The following is a 22292-nucleotide window of genomic DNA, read 5'->3' as shown; positions in this document are numbered from 1 at the left end:
TGAAATAAATAAATAAACGTCAAAAAATTTATTTTACTTGCTTAATTGCAAAAATTAATTGCTGATTTTGAAAATTAAAAACTGATTTCACTATAAATAATTATCAATTAAATAAATAATTATCAATTTTTAAATAATTTAATTTTATTGTAACTTTTTTCTTTTGTCTGTCTTATATTGTTTACACACGCTAGCTGTACATCATCGACACATTTCTCTATCATCGCGTAGATTCTGACGGAATTGTAAAGGCAGATAACAGCTTCCATTAGTCGATTTATCGGTGCATTATCCGCGCGCTGAACCGTAGGAGTATCGAACATACATATATAGGGGTTTTCGAGAATCCAATGGTGAACCTCGGGGAAATCGAAGGGTTCACGCTGCGTATCGAAAGGCGCGATAATAGAGGCGAACAGAGATATTTACTTTCCTCGTGCTGTGTCTCTAAACCTCCTTTCATCGGTTTTTGTAGCAAGTCCCGAGATCCCAATCAATCAACGGACAGAGGATCAAACATGGGACCGTATACTTTCTTTTCGAAAGAAAGCGAATCAACAGACAAACAAAAACTTCTTCTGTGTGTTTCGACAATTTGTAAGCCGTTGTAACTAAAGATTCTATCCGCACCTTGTGCAACTGTCAAAATAATAAATTATTTTAGTTTTAATTTTATTTTAAATTAAATTAAATTAAAAATATTTATTAAATATTTTAGTAGTAAGTTACTTTAATTAAGTTTTATGGATAGAAAAAAATATTTTCAAATATTTTTCGCATATAAAATACTTCGTATAAATAAATAATGTGACAATATTTTATCACAATATTAATAATCGGGTCAAGATATTTTCTTAATTGCGATGTTATGTATACTCACATATGCGAGAAATTCATACATAAATCTAATTATCAACTGCCTAATTGATTATTAATATGCGTATTTCAATGACTGAAGTGACTTATTGACATTATGAGCATTAGCAATTAATGTGGCTTAATCGATAGGTGAAGGGAAGCATGTGATTAATCGGTCAGGAGAGTTGCAGTTCTCTCATCCAATTGCATTAATAAGGACAGCGCACTTAGCTACGAGGGCCCACTTGACCTACATAAATAGTGTTAATATGATAATTATTCTCACGTTTCCCATGACATCGGGAAGAAAACACAAAGCTATTTGGAAAGTCGCAATTCGGTGAAATTGAAAGTATTAAGTCGTAAAAATTCTTACGATTTAACTGCAACATTTATCCACATAAATGTAGGATTTCTAAGTTTAAAGATGCAATAAAGGTATCTTTATGAAAGTACGCGAACGAAAGTTGACACGTTAATTTTTGGGCAGAATTTATACAAAGCCGGGCTAAGCTGAGTTTGATTCTGAGTTATGATTCTTTCGCCTGAGAGAAGTGTGTCAGAGGGAACTTCGAGATTATTTATTACAATTGTCGTATCGATTTGATATGAAACGATTCTATGAATGTGATTCTCTATGAAAAATCGCTATTTAAGAGCAATAAAAACGAGATATCGAAATAGCGAGAAACACTTAGATTTTTTTATCGGTTTTTCTTTATATCGCGAAAGAAAATTTGCGAAAGAATATTTTCCACGCTTTGCCGTGCGTAATACACAGCAATTTCCAAACGTCTAATAATAATGTCCATATAATTACTCTTCGAGCGACTAATCAGAGCGAGCTGGAGATGTGGCGTACAATCTATTAAAAGTAAAATAATGTCCCACTCGGGACGGAGAAGCGAATAACCGTAAAATATCAATAAATTAAAAAGGTAACTCGGATCTGTCCTTTCTTTCCATTTATAGGGAGCAAAAACAAAAGGGAGAGAGGCTTTTACATGCAAGGCGACTCATAATCACGCAAAGACAAAACTCGCTCGGCTAAACCTAAACGCAGACTATTCTCATAGCCAGCTGTTTGTTAATTCATGCGAGGATATACTACGTCGCAACTCTTATTTGCTCCGCTCAGTAGATTGCTAAGCGAATTATTCACGCCGCCGTTGATAAAAGAGAGGCGAACGCGACGGCGCGTTCGATCAGTGCTTAGCCGACCTTATCTAAGTTCCCCTCTTGCCTTCAGGTGTCTTTACACCTCACACTCCATTTTCTCGGATCAGCCACGGACACACGTGGCCTCATGCTATATTCTCTCTCTCTCTTTCTTTCTCCCCCTTTTCCTCCCTCCTCCTTTCCTTCCTTTTGCTTAAACGAGATTCTATAACCACGCTCTCGCGAGTCCTTTGCCATCTCGAGCGTTTCTTATGGCTACGATATTTACGGAGAATTTAACCCGCGCGAGAACTATTCGCGTTAATATGCGTGGGAGGGTGTTCGTTACGCGGGGAGTGTCTCTTTGACCTACGAATATATTGGACACCGGAGGCGAGCACCTTCGTCGTGATTTCGCGTTAAATGTATGCGCGCTTTGAAAAATGAAAAAGCGTATTCGTGAAATAAATCACGTGGTAAAATGTAAATTAAGCGTACACAATGCAAAAACTATTTCACTTGGGGAGCGCGCGCGCGCGCTCCCCGGGGGCCCCAGTTTCTTTATACACTCCTTGACGCTCCACTTTAACTCCTCCATTATGCCCCAAGTAGAATCGACCTCATTTTATTCCATCGTCCTATTCAGCCACCCGATGGTGCGGCCGATGCTTCGTGTTTTTCAGGGTAAATAGCACAAACGGATCCGAATCGTCGCCGCTTTCCTCGAGGAGATTTATTCGCTCCCGTCGAACGCGGCGCTCTCTGATAACCGAGCAGAGCGATATCGATGGAAATTCAGACGGCTAATTAAGTAACGCTTCGGGGGCACCTTCCCCATTTTAACCCACGTAATTGAGACCCGCTCGAGGCCGGAGGTAATGTTTCAAGCGATCATCTTGACCGAGCACACAATTCGTTCGGTTATCTCCGGCCCCCCCCCCACCTCCCCTCTCCCACTCTTTCAATTTGCAATTAATTAAAATCGGAGGTTTGCCTTCCGTCCGTCGCGGAAACCATCACGAGCGCGGTTATACGGTTTTACGTTTCGCGCGCCATCCCGCCCCCCGTGAAATACCGGGATGTGTGTGTGTGTGTGTGTGTGTGTGTGTGTGTTGTAACCCTTCGAGGACTTCTCTCGGATATCGAACTTTTTAATCCCACGAGAAAAGCAGAGAACCGGAGCTTGTGCTGAGCGCAGCATCCGAGAGCCGGCTATCGTTCTCGTCACGTATGAACGTGACATTCCGTTCGTGTCACGCTCGCTTTTCCCTCTATGTTTCGCCACACATACACACGCATATATATATATATATATATATATATATATATATATATATATACGGTTTTCCGGGAGAACGTCCGGTTCCCGACATTCATTTTCGTGCGGAAGAGCGAACGAAATATATTCCGCGTTTATACGTTCCAACTGATACCGGCTGCTGCGCGTCAAATTTCCTATCAAGTACGAGATATTTATAACAATTTATAATAATGAGATATTTATAATAATAATTTATGTAATAATAAAAAAATATGTATGATAATCCTCATGATTATTTTTCTTTAGAACTGTTGAAAAATGAAATCATTGTCAGACTGTATGATTTTTCGTGAAATAAAGAGAGCTAATGAATATTTTTCCTTTCGTGTAATAATTATTTCCTTTCTTCGACAGAAAAGTATATATATCCATATAATCATAAACATATAATAGCTTTGGCTGTGTCGAACTTTCGATCGTGCATTCAAAAGACTCGTCTAGTAAAAGAATTAATTATTTCGATCATTTCAGAGCACTTGAAGCAATATGAATTATTAATCTCCGATGAATGAATTATTAATGCTATTCACTTTAACGAAGAATAAACTTGTGTAGATAATTCACTTTTATATTATTGGCTCTTCATAGCGGAATTTTTGAAAAAAAATTTGAACTGCAATTATAAATAGAAACTGTGCAAAAGAAAAAAATTAATAAATACTTTAATATCATCATCTTGTGTAAGCTCAACAATAATTGTGCGACTCAAGTTATATAATTATACTTATATCACGTTCGAATAATATAAAAATAAATCTTTTATCAGGAACCTGGGAACACTGAATACAGGAAAAAAAAAAAAAAAAAAATAGCCGAATAATAGAAATATCTAACTTACTTTCTTAAAGTTATGAGAAATTTCCGTTCCAATATATGTTTAAGAAAAAAAAAAAACTTTTTTCATTTTTCTCATATCTACGTCTCTCTAAATAAAATTACGTAATTTATCCGAAAATAAACTGACTTCCCAATTTTATCTCTTAACTTAATTCTACGGTCTTACTCCCTAATTTTCCTCGCCGCGTTACGTTCTCGCCCACTCACGCAACTAATAATGTATTTATTACAACATCTCAAAGGGAATATAATACGTCATGCGTCGAGAGAAAAATAATAAATCCTTTTTGAGATATATTTCTCCCTTTATCATGCTACATTATCTTGATAAGCAAGTTTATATAAAAATAGTTTAATACTCTATTCAACTTGAAAAGCGAACGTTCAAGTTACATCATCATCTGAAAGATTTATACAAATCAATTTGGCCATTAAAATTTCCGGAAACCGAAGTCTCTGGCAAAGTAAATAATAACATAATTTATGGAGGATCGCACTTGAGTTAGGTTTTTCGCGTTTTTTTGCGTAATCGTATCATGGCTGTTGTCTCGCGAGTGTTACGTGCATGTAGGATATACCGAGATATAGGATAAACGCCGAGGAAATGAGGCGGAAAGAAAAATGAGCGCGACGAAAAACACTACAATAGACAGAGAACGACGAGAGAGTAGGATAAAGACAATGCGACAAACACAGAGGCAGGGAAGAAGGAGGGGGGGCACACATGGGGAGTGACGGAGGGCACGGAGGATGTGAGCAGCGAGGCACGAGGGTGTTAACTGTCCTTTGAGCCTCGTCGGCTGAAACATCTCACCCGTGCTACGTCTCACTCTCGGTCCATGGGGCTGGTGTGTAAGTGTGTATATGTGTGTGTGTGTGTATGGTCGAGTTGCGATGGCGAGGCAGATACATGGTCGGGTGCCTCGTAAAAAGGCATTTTCGCAGCTCCACTTGCGCCCAAAATAACATCGGCTCCGGGTGCCGTGTAAGCATCGTGTAACGACATACCTGATTACCCATAGTGACCAGTGAGCCGAGGGTGTCCATCTCCGCCGCCACCCTCTCCCACCCCTATAGCTTCGATATGCTTCGGTAAATCGTTAAGAACGCACCTCGTTGAGCTCCAGCCTTCGTATCGCGTTATGGAAGATTATCCAGTCTTCCATGACATATAATCGCTCGTATTATTAGCGATTTAGTCCTTGTATAAACCTCGCGCAAAGTATGTAAATACCATCGCCAAGTAGATTGAAAATATACCCTCGACATTAAAAACATTATATTATGCTGTCACGCTGTAGGAAAGTACAATAATTGCCGCACGTAAGCTTAAGATTTGACGAAATCGATTTCATCGACGTGTGTTAATCTCTTTTTTTTTCTTTCTATTCATATCTATATGACTTAGAAATAGATCGAATCAATCGCGAGATTAATTAATATTATATATACTATTATATATTTTTTATTTATTATATATTATTTATTATATATACTATTATATATTTTTTATTTAAAATTAATTTATGATATATAATATTATATATCATAAATTAATTTTAAATAAAAAAATATATATATGCGCACACACGTTTATTCGTATTTAATATTAATTTTTAATCAACTTCAACTAGTTTGAATTATTTTTTATAAATCATAGACATTATGATAAAATAGAAAAATCAAAGAATATATATATATATAAGATAACATTTTCATTTTGGATCGGTTAAAGTTCCTACTTAAATGGCTTTTAATAATTGCATGAAAAAATAATATTTAAACTCAATTCTGCTTTGTTTTTATGCAGGCTCTTACATTAGTCATATAATGCATAATAACGCAGAATGTTGCGACATTATTTTCACTTTGTTTGCAATATTATTTTTGTAACGTACTTGTACATTATTGATAATATGCCCAAATTATTGTAATGACGCATTTACACACGACATATCAATATTGTGAGTGCACGTATGCGCTTATACGTAGTATAAGCATTCTAATAAATTTTATAAATACAAAATGCAAATTTTCAATATATCGTTATACAAATATGCTTATGAGATTGTATAAGCAATATTTGCACGGGACATCAATATTTCCAATGTGTATTTACGTTTTGCATTATAATTTCATGGCAAAATGACATTTCGGAACATGCTTTCCATCTGTTAAAATTATTAAACAAAACAGAGAACCGCATCCAATCAATATTAATGCGAAAAAAAGTGAGTTTATCAGGCGAAACTTTCGATCGACATCGTACAGCTCCAAGTTAAATTTCATCCTGTTATACCGGAAACGCGGATAAGACGATATCGCAGATCCAGCCGCGCAACAACTAAACTTCGAGATCGCGTATTCACGTCACTTTCAACCGAAAATCGTATCGTAGCCGAGGCCGGCATCCGTATCGACGACACGCTTGGTGCACTTAATTAATGCGACGTTTGACGCCGCGACGTTCGACGTCGTCGACGTAATAACTCGCGCACGTGGCTTCCGGCCGGCATTCGGGCGCTACCTCGGCCCGTAGCTGCGATGTGTCATAAAGTTCTAGGCATGCAGAGCCGTCTGCATTGTCTCCTGTCTCGATTCATCTCCCGATTTCCATTACCGGCGACATTCGAGACATTCCTGGAAACGTTTCCAACGATTTATCGTCGCCCTCTATTCGCCTCCCACCGGACAGGCCCTGTAGCCAAAGATAATCCCCGATGCAAACCCTGTACAAACATAGTGTGTAGCCGCATTTCGAAACTACGCCGGAACGGCCCAAGCCCTCCATGTTAGCACGGTAAACTGAACGGTGCTGAAAACTGCCGCAACCGTGTTTGTCTGCGTTGAGATTTCGATGTCTATAAAAAAAAAAATCTATCTATGACCGATAAGTCTTTTCAATTCGTAAAATGGCAGAGACGTTAACGCCAAATTTTCGAATATCGATAGATCGATCGATTTTCTATAATCATTCTTTTTCAAGAACTCATGTTCTATTCGATTGAACAAAGAAAGTGAAAGTCTACTGAAATTGTAAAAATGCCACGGCAATGATATTGATAGATAATTTATACGTAGCTTTGTGTCATGACATAGGGCGAGTGAACTGAGAAGATGTTTGGAACTCAAGTGCGTACATATAGAGTTAAAGGGAGTGATTAATAACTACACACAGATTAGAGAGAAGTTTCGCCAATTAAATGCATACCTTGCCGATGTAAGTATCCACACATATAAAGGGAATGATATATGATTATATATTTCTATCATTAATTTAATTTCGATTTTATTTTTATATATCATTTCTAAGACGATTCAATTTCTAATCGATAATATAAGTTATGTAATTACGTAAATATGGAACTCTTTCGCGACAAAGAGAATTTTCAATTTTAATCATGTATTTAAAAAATTCACATATATATGTATGTGTGTGTATAAATATTATACACTACTATTTGATCTTAATTTTCAACGTAACATTTACTTCGATATTTTAAAGCAGTCAAATAACTCTATTTTAAAACTATTTCATCTATCTATTTAAGATACAAATTAAAGTTCCATTGCTATAAAAATCCTTTAAAACCGATAAAAAATAAACTCGTGAAAAAATTGAAATTGAAAATAGATATATAATTTTAATTTGGGTTTGCAATATTTTACTTTCAAACTTCTGGAAAAAAAAAACGCGAATAAAACAAGGTATTGCAAAATGTCAAGCATTCTGCTGGATTATAAATGATTGTTTCCTTAATTGAAATTTTTCGAAAAATATTTTTGAATGCTGACAATGTCATTTCAGAAATCTCCCGAGTTCTCATAATTTTATCCTAGCAACTGGAAGATAGCATGATTTTCCAAAAACACTTTGTTGATAGATATCGCAAAAAGAGATTACGTATCTTCAATGGGGATTCGTATTCCTTAATCTAGGAAAAATATCTGGAATTTCAATTCGTCAAATATCGACCGCAAAAGGACGCCGAGTCCCATATCGCCAAGTTTCATCTCGTCGATGACACACAATTTGTGATTCTTCTCTTTCCAATCTCTTTACATTATTCGTACGTAAGTATCCTTCACCACGATTTCACGTGACGTCTCCTTATAAAAACGCAGAGCTTCCTGGAAAACTGAATGACCTTACCAGTCCGCAATATTCCATCTCGCGTAACACGTGTTGTGCGAATATATCGGGAATACAAATTGAATACAATGACGAACAACCTATATTCGCGCCACCCATCCTATTTCCATGCATCCATCCATTTATTTTACAAATATCGAATATGTGTACTGAATCATAGATTTATAGTTAAAATAATAATTAAAAAAATGAGAGAAAGAATGTGCTATAAAGAAAGACAACTCCAAAATTTCTTAAAATTTTATGTTAATATTTCCGCGGATTTTTTATTATCAGAATTCTTATCCAGAATGTCTCATTTTATAATCGATGTACTTAGGTATCTTCGAAAGAATATTAATTATTCAAAAAATGTTTCAGATTAAATTTCAACAAGGACATTCTGTGATCTACACATTTTTTTCCAAGTGCTTTCGAGACTTCAACGTCATTTTTGTTTTTCAAGTGAAAGTACGCGGTCAGATGGACCGCGTTGAACGTTATCAGAGTGGATCGTCAGTTGATAAGCATTAGCATAACGGCGGATATTTTCGAAGCGCGGTATCTTTACGCCATAACTCTCACTCCAGTAATAAAAAGCGAAGCTTTTTCCGGCATTTCGCGGCTGCTCGGAAGAGATCCGCGAGAGGAAGAAAGTAGAAAATAAATGAGAGTAAAAAGACTGGCAAGGCACGGATATAGGTCGCGCATGAAAATAAGTAGGATCCACGATTTCCGGTGAACATTAGCGCCTTTGCATTTTCACGGAAGCACGAGAAATGCGACTCCGCGATATTAAAGAAGAAACACACAAATGGATAAGCTGCTTCTCTCTCTCTCTCTCTCTTTCTTTCCCGAGCTTCGTGAGATATTACGTTGCTCCAAGCTATGAATAATTTCCGCGGCTGACGACAGTATCTGTTGCTTACATTGCACGGGAAGAGTACATACTCTCCTCACTGCAATTTTACGATAACTCCCCGAAAAGTGCATCTGCGGTAGTCGCGGCACTCACATATTAATCAATGATAGCAAATATGTATATTGCTTCTCTTGTATGCGATCTTATCTTTGAGAAAGCGCGATAAATATACATATATCTGGCGTAAGTTTTATCTCGCATCTAGAGTTCACTCTCATTGTGTTCTTTCAGTAAGTGTCCGTGAATTAGTAACAGCAAGCTCTCTAGTATAAGAATTTCCAAGATTTCTCAATATATTAAAATACTGTGAGAAAAAATCTTGAATCATATTAATTCAAACTCAATTTAAATTCAAATTTATAATTTATAATTTTTATAATTAATTCAATAACTTTATTGCTTTATTTTTAACCTACCCCAACAATAGATGATTTATATCCGAATTAATTAAAATGACAAGTAAAGTAAGTGTCAAGTAAAATTTAGAAAAAAAATATGACGTTTATTTTTTAATAATATTATTACGTTTACTCAAAAAAGACATCCGGTAAAAATATTTTATATTAAACTGCTAATGAACGATAATTAATAATTTTATATAAAAAAAATTTGATTTCTTTTCAACACAAATTTTTAGCAATTACAAGTATATCGAGAATAATATTGGAAAGAGATAGATATATACATATATATGGCTGTTTAAGCTCATTATATTTTCCACGTGTTTCAATTTCGCAGCTCTCATCGACTTGGCGAAGAAAAGATCAAGTTTATAAGCAGTTCGTAATACGAACGCGCGAGTTCGACATCGAACTTCTGCATTTTCAAGTGGCACGCCGAGAAACGAGGTCTTACCGATTGTCTTGTTTAAATAGCGTTCGATGACTCCCCCGATTGCGAAACTTTCGGATCGTTCAACTTTTTCGCAAAAGTAAATATAATAGAAACAAAGTTTCACACTCCCTTATGCTTAATGGATTTTTTTAATTTAACGGTCCGTAATTTTTTACATCAAGAAATTCTTCGCGATATATCCATTGTCGACTTCAGCAATTTTTCTCAAAATAATGTGCATATAAAATTCTCGAAAAAATAAAAGAGATTATTTAATTAACATATTATTTTGAGTTTTATTTTTAAATAAAAAATAAACTATAAATATAAATATATTAAATAAAATGTTTAAGAAACACTTTTTAGCGTTTTAAACAAACATTTTTTGTAATTTATATTCTCTCGTTCTTGAAATAGTCTGCGAAAGGAAAGACATATCTGTATCTGGCAAAGCATTCAGGATGCATGAATAGTTTGCTTAATAACTAGAGCAGAAAGCAAAGCTGCTGCATTATTTATCGTCACTTTGGTCTCCCTTTTCTCCCGTTTTCGTTTATATCGATTCCTTATTCGGCTCATCTTCAAAGAGCAATCCAGAGAGCGACATTTCAAACATTCCCTTACATTCTGACAAGCCTTTTAATATGCAATTAAAAAAATGCTCTATGAAAACATACACGACTGAATGAATAATTAAATGCCCTAGCAATGCATAGCGAAGCTGTCATAAATCACTCTTAAATAAACCGATCCTCCAACAATTATAATAATTATTATAGACAAATATATCGATATAAAAGGAAAATTAATTTTCTGTATTTATCGCGTTCTTGATATTTTTTAAAATCTTATTCTTAGATGACTTAAACAGCAGGATCCTTGATCTGCAGAAAAAAAAAAAAAGAAAAACACTTATAAAGTCTATTTGCATTCATTAACGAATAAAAAGACAGCTTCCGAATTTTTCAAAAGTTGCATTTTTCTTGAGTGGGAAAATTTATTGGCGTATCAATAAGAGGGTAAATCTCTCGTAAGTACTTTTCGCGAAGTGGCGTGCGAGTTGCCGTGATAACGAGTACGAGCGAAATGGCACAACATCGAGTTGAATCTGCGGTAACGAAGCGCTATAACGGGGTAGATCGATACCGAGAGAGCGAGCCCTTTCATTTATCCGACGTGTTTCGTCGCACCCTGTACGACTCTAGCGGAAAGTTTCCAGAAAAGCGTCCCGTTTATAGAACGCGTAACGCGGTCGCGTATTTCGCGACGACAAAATCGCTCCACGGAGATCAAAACTGCGAGCGGCTGTCCTCCCTCGGGAGATACAGATGTAGAGTATAAGGCGCACAGCGGAAACCGAAGGGAAGTAACAATAAAGATTTGCAGAGACGGGAATGGGAGCACGAATGTATACTGTAAAAAAAAAAAAGAAAAAAAAAACTGACGGAAACTTCAGATAAAGTGTCTGCAGCTTTTGTGCAGACACACTTCAATTTTCAGACAAACTCCTTCTGAACTTTCAGAAAAACGACAATTTATTTTCGCGTCAATTAGTAGAATTTATAAAGAAATGACAACGTTTATTGTTAGTAATATTATTACATTTACTGAATAAAAAAAAACGTCCATTAAAAATATTTTATCGAAATTGCTAATAGACAATAAACCGCATAACAATTTTATATATAAAAAAAAACTTGATTAAATTTTTTTAAGTGAAAATTTTTAGTCATTATAATTATATCAAAAATAATATCTGAAAAGGGTAAATATGTAATTCTGATAATCAAGATCAAGATCAAATTTTCTTTCAAACATCTCTTCAGATCTGAAAATTCATTTAAAAATGTGTCTGAATTTTTAGAAAATTTTTTTAAAGTGTACACATACGCTTATTACACAATGACGGAACAATTCTCGTCGATGATCACTCCATTATTAACGCGGAGTGCAATTCTGAGTGTAGAGGCGAAAAACGCGTTGGTGGAAAAAGACGAGACGTGCGATTCCATAGAGATTCGCTACGAAATTATATAGGTCACGTCTTGTAACATCAACAAGTTCACGGCATATTGCTTAACTCTGGCATTATAAGCTGCATCGATCAACAATCGCAATCGACAGTGCTTTATTGTAATAAATGACTTTCTTCGTATTATTATTGACATTATGTCGATAGATATTGCTCTTATGCCGTTTCCTCTTCCTCCAATCGAGGGAAGATATGACAAGCAAATTAATTTGTCTCATGCAATATTCTGATTATAAGATTCTATTTATATAATGGTGTAAAAAAAATCTCTTCTTTCGCTTATTGATTAGAGAGTAACTCTAAAATTAAGCGTCCTTGCGGAGACGATTTTAACGCCGAGTTTCTCAGACGAAATTGCGATAGGAAAACGACAACAAATGATACCGACGGAAAGAAACTTTTCGAGTGCCGGTGTATTGAAAAGGAATTTTCACGCGGTGAGAATTTCTTTCTCTCGATACGCGAAAGGAAATTTTGCCAATTCCCGTGTCGCCCGATGCGAGCAGAAAATTGTCAATTGATACGAACCGATCGATAGATAGATAGCTTATTAGAACTGCCCGGTAATCGCATAACTTTAAATGTAATCACGATTAACGATATATTATTTAGTTCGCCGTGTTGCAAATCTAAAGAAAATTATTTTTGACAATTAATATTCCTTGTGTGTATATACACATGACAAACACCCACTAGAACTTGCATATTAAAGCGATAACTTTTATTCCAACAAAAATCAAATGTCACTTTGGCTATTATATGAATAGCACAATATATTTCGAATATAAAACTGTCAAAAACATCGTATGTAAAAAATGCAGAATACATAAATATTCTCTTCTATCTATGTGTTCGCGCGCTTTAAAAAAATAGAATACAAAATAATATTGCATATAAACAATAAAGTTTAAAATAAAATCTAATATTAGACCAAGTTTAGTTTAAAGCCGATCAAAAAATATTTATAAATTAGTATATTAATTAAATGTCATTTTCGTGTAAAAATCTAGATGAAGTGCACAACAATATTTGCACGCACACATATACTTACTTTATATATTTACATTTAATATACAATTGTACTTTATTGTATAAATCTTATAAATATGCTTGTAAATTTCTTTTCAACAATTTATTAATTTGTGTTAATAAAACAGAAATATAATAAACTTCCTCGGCAAGAATTAAGATTTTATTTAATTATTACGTTGAAAATATTTTATGGAATAAAATATCCGCGCATTTTTTTCCATCTCTGTATATGTACAAAGAAAGAGTTTCGCGTGGAAGTTCATTTTCCAATTTTGATACAAAGAGGTGTTTGATCCTATTTATATGTGTTTATGTGTACGAATGTCGTCCGAAATAATAAACCACAGTGTCCAAAACCACAGTGACAAGCCGAAACAATCGTGATGACACATGAAAAGCGTTTTTGGGTCAAGGTTCGTATAGTCAACTATATTGAAGTGCAGGGACAACGGATCGAGAGATTGCAAAGGCGAAAGTTTCGTGCGATACGTTTACAATCGCGCAACAGATGCCGCAACAACCCTCTATCATGGACAGAATAACTGCGAATGTGCAAACTCCCTTTCTCTCGCGGATGCACCGATAAAGAACTTTTCATCGACCAACGATCGTTTAACGTGCATGAGTGTTTTGTTAAAATTTCCGATAAGATAATTCATTCACGTAAATCAATGACTTTATAATTCCTGTTTTTATAGAAAAAGTTTGATAGTGCAATAAGAGCAAAAGCTCTTATTAAATAGAAAATATTTTATTTAAATATTTTATTTACGTGACTTTATTCAATTTAAAATAACAAAAATATTATGTAAAAATGTCTAAAAATTTTACGAAATTTGATTTAAAATCTATTAATCATTAATCAATAAATTTCTTAAAATTTTGAAGAGAGAATAATGTATACAAAAGGTTTTATATAATTATTATGCATTATTATATTTTTAGATGTATTTTTGAATGCACCGATAAAATATTTAGATTAATATTTCAAATAAATATTAAAATGACTTATGATTCAAAGAACATGTTCCTTTTCTTCCTACCTTTCAAAATTAAAAAAAAAAAATCTTTCCGGAATTATTATATACTAAAACATAAATTTTTTAAAACATAATCAGTAACAATTATAATACATTTGTTAAAGCATATTAACTAAGAATAAAGTAGTTTTGAAAAATCTTTGTCATGATATTTAGGCCACACTTATTAAATTCCTATGCTCTGCTTATATTTTTGACGTATGTAATATCGGCTTTTTTCAAAACAATCGCACTCCAAAATGTACGTGTCGTAAATCTTATCGGTCCAGACGTATCGATCTACGTTCCTTCGACGACGCGCGAAAATGGGAAATGCCAGAGATCGGTCACGCTTACTCCGTATGGAAACTCGGCGCGATAACCCGTGTGCGACGTGTTGTTACTCAGGAGAGAGGAAATCGAGTTTCAAGATTTATTCGTGATATCCCGGTGGGCCGATAAGGTTTATTATTTGTGCGACCCCGTAGAGATCAGCTGTGGAGTATGATAAACATTTTCGTCGCTGCGCTCAAAGCAGATTACTTCCGCGTTATTCCTTCCGATCGATTTGCGGCTTCGGGAACTTGTGATTTCACGACCAAGGGCATCTCTTTCGTCCAGAAGAATCTAATACGCGAATCCCACGATAAAATAAATCTAACGTGCGTTTATATTTGCTTTGAAATATGTTATTAAAATTAGAAATAATTATGTATTATGGTGACAATAATGGCTTCTTAAGTCATTCCCCATAAGTAGTCTCAACTCATACGACAAACTAAATTGTTGAATAAAATAGAATATCGTTTATATTATTTATATGTTTATATATTATTTATATTATTTTTTATTTATATTATTGTATTATTTTATTTATATTATTTTATAATTTATTTATATTATTTAAACGCTAATAATAAATAATAATGCCCTTTTTCTGTAAAGCAAGCTATTTTATAAAATTCTTGATTTAAAACACTGCGGTACTATTTTATGGTTTTACATAAAAAAATCTAGATTTTATGCTAAAATAATTATGCGCGAAATATATTAAATATACATGAAAAAAAAATGTATTCTTTTAATTTATATTTACTACGTAAAAGAAGCTTTCTTTTCTTTAATTACACGCAATATCATATATAATTATCATAATAATTATAATAAATTAAATAAATTGATTTCTTTCATAGGATTAAAATTATCTTACATTAAAACTTCAAAAAATCACACTGTAATCGATCGACGATAATCGTCAACACGTGTGTACTAAAAAGAACTAAATGTTACGCGTCGGTTTTATTATGCTCAGCAGTATGCCCTTTTTACGTCATTCTTTATTAATATTTTTCGTTTTCTCTTTTTATTCTGTTCGCGCGATGTGGTGAATATGTGAATGATGTTGAAGCTAGAATAAGCAAAAACCCGTGATATTTTACAAAGTAAGCTCTTTTAAAGTAGCCACACATTTTACGGTCTTGTGAACCACTTCGATTAACTTTACTATGTAAAAATTCCGAATAAATTGAATCTTTTATTACGTTAATCTTTTTATAGTACGTAACAAGACTTTTAGATTTTAAATGTTATACTAGTTATGCAAAATTGATATATAATTATACTAAAAAAGATATATAATTAACAGATGGATCTATAAATATCCGTTTTAAGCTCAATTAATATTTCATCAAAATAAAAATTGCAGAGCATATTTTAAAGTGCAAACACACAATCATCGCTTCCTATATTTAATAAAAATTATGAATTATACACATTTTCAAATGCCACAATATTAAAAAAACTTCTTTATAGTTAAGTATAAAAATAAATAAGTGGAAAATCAAATAACACGCGTGAATGCGCGTAAAATAACAAAGCAACTGGGATGTGAGTTCTGCGCGAGAAGCTCACACTGTGAGCTCGACTGTGCCGAGGATACCTTAAAATATGCCCTTGTTGCTCGGCGAGGATCCTTAAAATATATACTCTCGTCGTCCCAGAGTGAACATCCTTAAAATATGCTAGGAATTTTCAGGACGTCGTTCCCCTAACACGGGTCGCGTGAAGCCGAACGAGTCGCATTGGTTATTCTAAGAGCTTCTTTAATAAGCCAGTCATGCAATTAAAATCCGGTCATCCGGCAAAAATGCAATCCTCGGCGGGGAGGAAGGAAGGGTTGACGGGGCGCGCGTTTATCTCGGGCGGTGTGCTCGCGAGCGTAACTTCAACTGCACGCGATTACTTCCGCGGCGAGGCACAGAAGGGTGAAAGAGGGGTTGGGATGTGAGGATGAAAGGAAGGAGGCACAAGCGAGAAGGGCAAGGCGCGCTCGCGACAGAAACGAGTCTTCCGCGTGGAGCCGTTTGAGCGTGAACGGAAGTAGCCATCGATGTGCACCGGAAGCGCGCCGTTGCACTCGTGTCGCGCGTTGAAAACATCTCGGGGAGCCACCACGGATACCCGGAGGGTCTCGCGCGCGCGGCCACCACGTTGGGAGAAAAAGAAGAACGAGGATGATCGAGGAGAACGAAGAGGGAGCGACGAGACGGCCGCGATGAGGATGCCGGGGGAGTTAAAGGGTGGTCGTCGCGGCGGACAGACGAGGGCGGCTGGAGGACGAAAGATAAAAGGATAGGAAGAAGAGACGGCCAGCAGTACCGCCGAGGGGGAGAGGACGCGTACACCCTCTCGGGGGTAGTGGTGCGGCACCGACGCCGACGTCGAGGGGTGGACGCACCGTACAGGAGAGGGGCGCCATTATATTTGCGCAGGGCCGTCCAATAGGGCGCAGTATCGTCCCGACCGTCGTCGCGTGCACATGTCGCTTGTTGTGCCCGGACTTGTAAAACGCGCGTAAAATCACCACCGTCGCCGTCGTCCCCCCCCCACCCCGAATTTACAACACACCGTCCCGGTGCCTTCTCGCGAGGGTGAGATCCACGCGAGACGCGTTTCCCATCCTCTTCTCCTTCTGCCTCCTTCGTATTCTCTATCTTCTCTCTTTTTCTTCTCTCTCCCTTTCCGCCTCCATCTGTCTCTTTAAATCCCGTATTCTTCAACCCCCTTCGCGCGCGTCACCGTACTCTATATATTCGCACGGCAGATATATAAACAACAGAGACAGAGACAGAGAGCGCGAGTCCGACCACGCACGAGGATCGTGGAAAGTGTTGCGCTGCGAGACCAAAGTGAGTAGACAAAGTGGTTGTTTAATGTGAAGAGAGAGACAAGGGGGAGAAAATATAGACGGGGGAGGGAGCATCTCGAAAGCTCTCACCCGTCTTTTCCTCTCTCCCTCTTTCTCTCATTTCCGTTTGCACTGCAACGGGATCGTGTGGTCCTGCCCCGCGCAACCTTTTCATCCCCTGTCATAAACGTGGCTAGTCAGTGTTTCCCTTTCGCACAACGCGATACATCTCGGCGCCGTCGTCGGGGGCGTCGTGGGAATTTTTGCTCCATTAATTTCAATTCCGTGTGAAAACACGCGAAAGACTCGACGATATGGAAGGCAGCTTCGGAGATTTAAACGCTACATAGTGCGTGTCTAGCAATTTTCGTTTAAGTCTAGAGAATTAACGCTGAATAAATTGTAGTAAAATTTTAACCATGATAGATACGTGATAATACGAGAAAAATAATAATCTTTATTATATTTTTCGATCAAAGATTGCATTAATCCATTTCACTATCTCTACACAATTGATACTTTTTTAAAAACCTCCTATATGTTTGACTATTAATCTGGCGCGATTGATCCGCTGTTCATTATTGAAAAAAAAAAAAAATGCTTTAATAATAGATTATTTATTACGAATTTAGCGTCTATTTTTTTTTAACAAAAATGTCAAAAAATCAATTAATATTAATAATTCAATTTTTGAACGATTAAAGCTCGTGTCAAGTTGTTAAGATAAAATTTGGGTGAAATTAAATTCTGAAACGAGGATGTTATTATAAGATCGTTCGGCTTACATTTTGGAAACTTAATTTGCTTAAGCACTTTAAAGCTAATATTTCTATAATTAAGCCTCCAAATATATATATAAAAGGACTATCGCGCGCTTATAATAGTTATTATAATTTATCCTATATATATTATAACTAATAAAAATAAATAAAAAAAAAAATATTTTTGATAAAAATCAATCTTCTATTTTATAAATAAGCTATAATGTACTATATTATTTTTATTATTTCTTATTCTTTAGCATCAAAGTCGCATTCATTCGTAAATATCTTACTTCAACATGTACATTCTTAACTTAAGATTAAATCTCTGAAATGTCAAAGTTTGAAATCTTTGTTTCATGCTGTAATCGTTCATATCAATCAAATTATTAAAATAGCATGAAATCTCGGACGCCGAAATATGCTTAAGCTCATCCGGTAATCGTTGAAGATGAGAGAGAAAATGCGACGAAGATGTGTGAGTAAATGTTAAGATCTTTACTAAGCGTGTCACGATAATCTGAGTCGACATTTTCGCGTGAAAGTCGTGGGACTAGAGTGAGAGCATTTCTAATGGATCTTTCGAGAGAAGATGTGGTTGACGTGAGGTAGGTAACGAATATGCATTTCCACTCTCATCATGACATAAATTCGAAAGATCTTCGTTCAGTATAATGAATCTTAAGTACCTTGGACCTTTAGAATTAAAAATAAAATGGAAATCCCATTGCGCATGTTCATTATCGGAATTGTCTTGAAATTTCGCAGATGCTTTAGTTTCAGTAGTGATAAATAATGTATATATTACACACTTTATAATTACAATTTCTAATATCTATGCGAGTGAAGACACATTTATATTTTTAAATCAAATGTGTGAAATTTGTTAATGCAATTCAAATAAAAATAAAAATTAGAGAGACTTGTGTTTTTGTAATAAATTATTTTCTACATCATATTGGTATTGATCCAATTAATTTTCGCGCGCGAAAACATTTCAATAAAAAATTTTAAAAAGATATTAGAAAACAAACCACTTGTAATACTTATTATTCTCTCTTTGTAATAATTAATTTCATAACAAAAATATAATTAAAAAGTAGAAAATAAATAAAAACATTCCATCAAAAAATATCAAACAATTAATAATATAAATATTGTCAAGCATATCAAAATATCTTTTCAATCAATTAGTACTCTTTTCGGCTACAAGTACAGTTCTTTAATTAGCCAAAATAAATTTCCATTTCGCTTATTTACCCACATTTCTACATAATTTAATTACATAAATTACATTTAAAAAATAAAGCCGGCTTTTCTGACGAATTTTTGCTGTATTTTAGTTTGCTCGTATTTTTCACGCGCACGAATATTCATGGTATTTTCGTGAAATTTACTGTTAGCGTTACACCTACACTCTAATGAAATTATGCGTTCGTTACTTTGCGCATAATTGACAAAATAGACATCGTTACCATTAGTACCAGATTTACAATAATGTCTCTTTATAATAATATTTTTGCTCATTTCAAAACGCATTTCACAAAATACATTGACAATCGTCGTCGTAATTTGAACTTAATTAATAAAGCGTTGCTTCATCATTCATATCAAATGAAGGAATTGTATGAAAACTGTTTGTGAAAATTATGGATATAACGGGAATATTCCTTGTATACATATTTCAAAAATATGAGAATCAGATTTATTCATATTTTACTTTCATTAAAAGTGCAGCCTCGTAACGAGAATGCCAGCACCAATTTATGGAAGCTTATTCAGGTCAACTTAATGCCGCCTTTTCAACTAATAACGATCAGTAATGTTAATAACGCGTTATGCTTTCGCATGTGCAGGTTGTAGTTGTAGCGTTCCCGCACATTATTACATAAGAGCCCGTGCCTGTAGGAACTTCTATTCTAAGTTAATTAAAAAATGAAGCTTTTCTTTCGAGCGCACGACCGCGTTATCTTTTGGCGCACGCATGCGATCTAGTTAGTGATTCTGATAACATCCATCGTCGAGGAAAAAGAAATATATATGGCACAGTATCACGCAGGGTATTGCTTTTACAACTTATGGCGTAAAACATACGTGTTCTCTTTAAATATGCTACGAGAAATTTTTTTTTTTTTTTATTGCAGAAAATTTCAATTTCTTAATTTCCTGTATATAATTTCACGAAAATTAAAAAAAAATGCGACTAAATTTTATATTATACATGCATGGGATGACCCTCAGATCTTGCATATTTTAAAAACACATTTCTGTTTGAATTAAATATAATCTCTATATTTGTATAATAACTCTCTTTACATCTGTAATAAAAAATGTAATTATAGCAGAAAAAAATCTATCCGTAATTATAATTCGTAACTAGAAGTCGTCGAATTGCGATTGAAATTTTTTTCATACAATTAATAATAGATTATTGAAATTAAAATTTGATAAAAATAGATAATTAAACATAGATAAGTAAGTATTTTCAAAATAATATAACATTATTGAAACCGTTGATTAGCTTCTTATGTACTTTATGAAAAAGTTTCGGGGAAATTTATTTCTCGCATTGCACGAGCTGCTTTGAAAGGACACGCGATAAAAGAATTTGCGCCGATGCGACGGATACATCGTAGTCGCAACGATCTAGCAAATTGAATATATTAATTTTTTATTGAAACCCTCTTTGTGTGTGTGTGTGTGCGTGCGCGCGCCCCGTGCTCTAGACACATTTATGGAAATTGATATTGCAGGGAGAAAATACTTTCAGGTATGCTCGCTCACGAGCTCCTATTACGATGAAGTCGCTGTACGTGTGTGCGTGTGGAATACATAATTCTTTTTATTAAACTTCTTCACGAACTCGTCCACCAAATTTCGAACTTTACGAGGTCGCGACACTTTCGTCCGCAAAGTTCGTTTCGCGGTCGACTGCACGAATTCGAATTTAAATCCAAATCTTTTATCCATTTGTCACGAGGGTAAACGATCAACGTGTGTACACATCGATAGGTCAAAACTCCGCGTGCGTTGTGCGAGAGCAGCGCGCGATCCGTAAAAAAAAAAAGAAAATAAAATAAAAAATAAAAAAAAAGAGAAAAAGCGCGCAATCTTTCTCTCGAACCCGTTGCTGTAATTGCATTGGTCCCGGTCAAAATTAAACTCCTCTGTTTTTATTGGAATTCCTGCGGAAAAATTTAATGTTCGGTTCTGGTGCATATACAATAAAATACGGGCAGCTATACGATTTTCGTGTTTTAATGCATTTTTCTTTTTTGTAATTCATTCGATGGCTAGCGTAATGTGCGCGGTAATGTGAAACCAGTAGCATTGTAGAATTGTGTGTAAGCAAATCTTGGTCGGATTGTTGCATTTTTTCCATTGCAGATTACTGACAAAGATTAGTAATTATAGATGTAATTAGAGATTCTCTCGCGCGGTTACAAATTCTCAAAAACTATTATTCAAATTAGATGCTCTTTCCAACTCTGGTTTAAAGTTTTATTCAAAATTGACTTCCTTTTCGACAAACAAGCGTCTGTAATTTATTTGTATATCGACAAATATAATTAATAGCTTATATACGCTTGCTATCACAGATTAAACATGTGAGGAATCATTTTGCAAATTCTTAAAATTTTATTATTAGATATTAGATATTGAGATGATATATATGTAAGCCTTTTTATAAAGCACCGAATTTTTGTGATATATACAACGTTTTATAAGAAGCTTAAACTTCTCTTAAAAAGGCTAAAAACATGTGTGTATGTGTGTGTGTGTGCGTGTGTGTGAGTCAACGTTATCATAAAATATTTTTCAAAATTTAAATATATACACAAAATTATTATGCAAAAGATGGCCAGAGGGAGAACAATAATATCTCTGACGTCAATATATTTAAATAAAAATTAAATAAATTTTTCAACTGTAATAATATATGCATTAGACTTCATTGAATTCAATTGAAATATTCAACATGCATTTTTGTAAATTAAAGCAATGTAAAAATAATTTTAGCATAATTTTATAAAAATCATTTTATCTTAAGGATTTAATAATCGTTCTCTTTTTTTTATATCCTTGCAATTTATAGGAAAAAATGAAACAGTGAAACCAGTATTTCATATATGTGGATTAATCGTACCGATCAGTCAATTCGACGGAAAATTCTATTTTCGATTTGGCTCGAGCATCCA

General features: G+C 34.8%; 2 protein-coding genes across 5 annotated transcripts in view; one reads left to right on the top strand and one right to left on the bottom strand.

Moving 5' to 3' along the window:
- Positions 1-22292, bottom strand: part of LOC126854931 (uncharacterized) — a 129702-nt gene that overhangs the window by 40181 nt on the left and 67229 nt on the right. The window lies entirely within an intron of this gene.
- LOC126854930 (1-phosphatidylinositol 4,5-bisphosphate phosphodiesterase epsilon-1-like) overlaps positions 16904-22292 on the top strand; it is a 116543-nt gene continuing 111154 nt past the window's right edge. For both annotated transcript variants that reach the window (XM_050602114.1, XM_050602112.1), the window contains exon 1: positions 16904-17333. The gene's annotated coding sequence lies outside the window, so the exon portion shown is untranslated. The remainder of the gene's footprint in view (positions 17334-22292) is intronic.

This window comes from Cataglyphis hispanica, chromosome 15, assembly GCF_021464435.1.
Source record: "Cataglyphis hispanica isolate Lineage 1 chromosome 15, ULB_Chis1_1.0, whole genome shotgun sequence".
Taxonomy (NCBI): Eukaryota; Metazoa; Arthropoda; class Insecta; order Hymenoptera; family Formicidae; genus Cataglyphis; species Cataglyphis hispanica.
The sequence above is the reverse complement of the archived record's forward strand: the minus strand, read 5'-3'. Positions and strand labels throughout refer to the sequence as shown.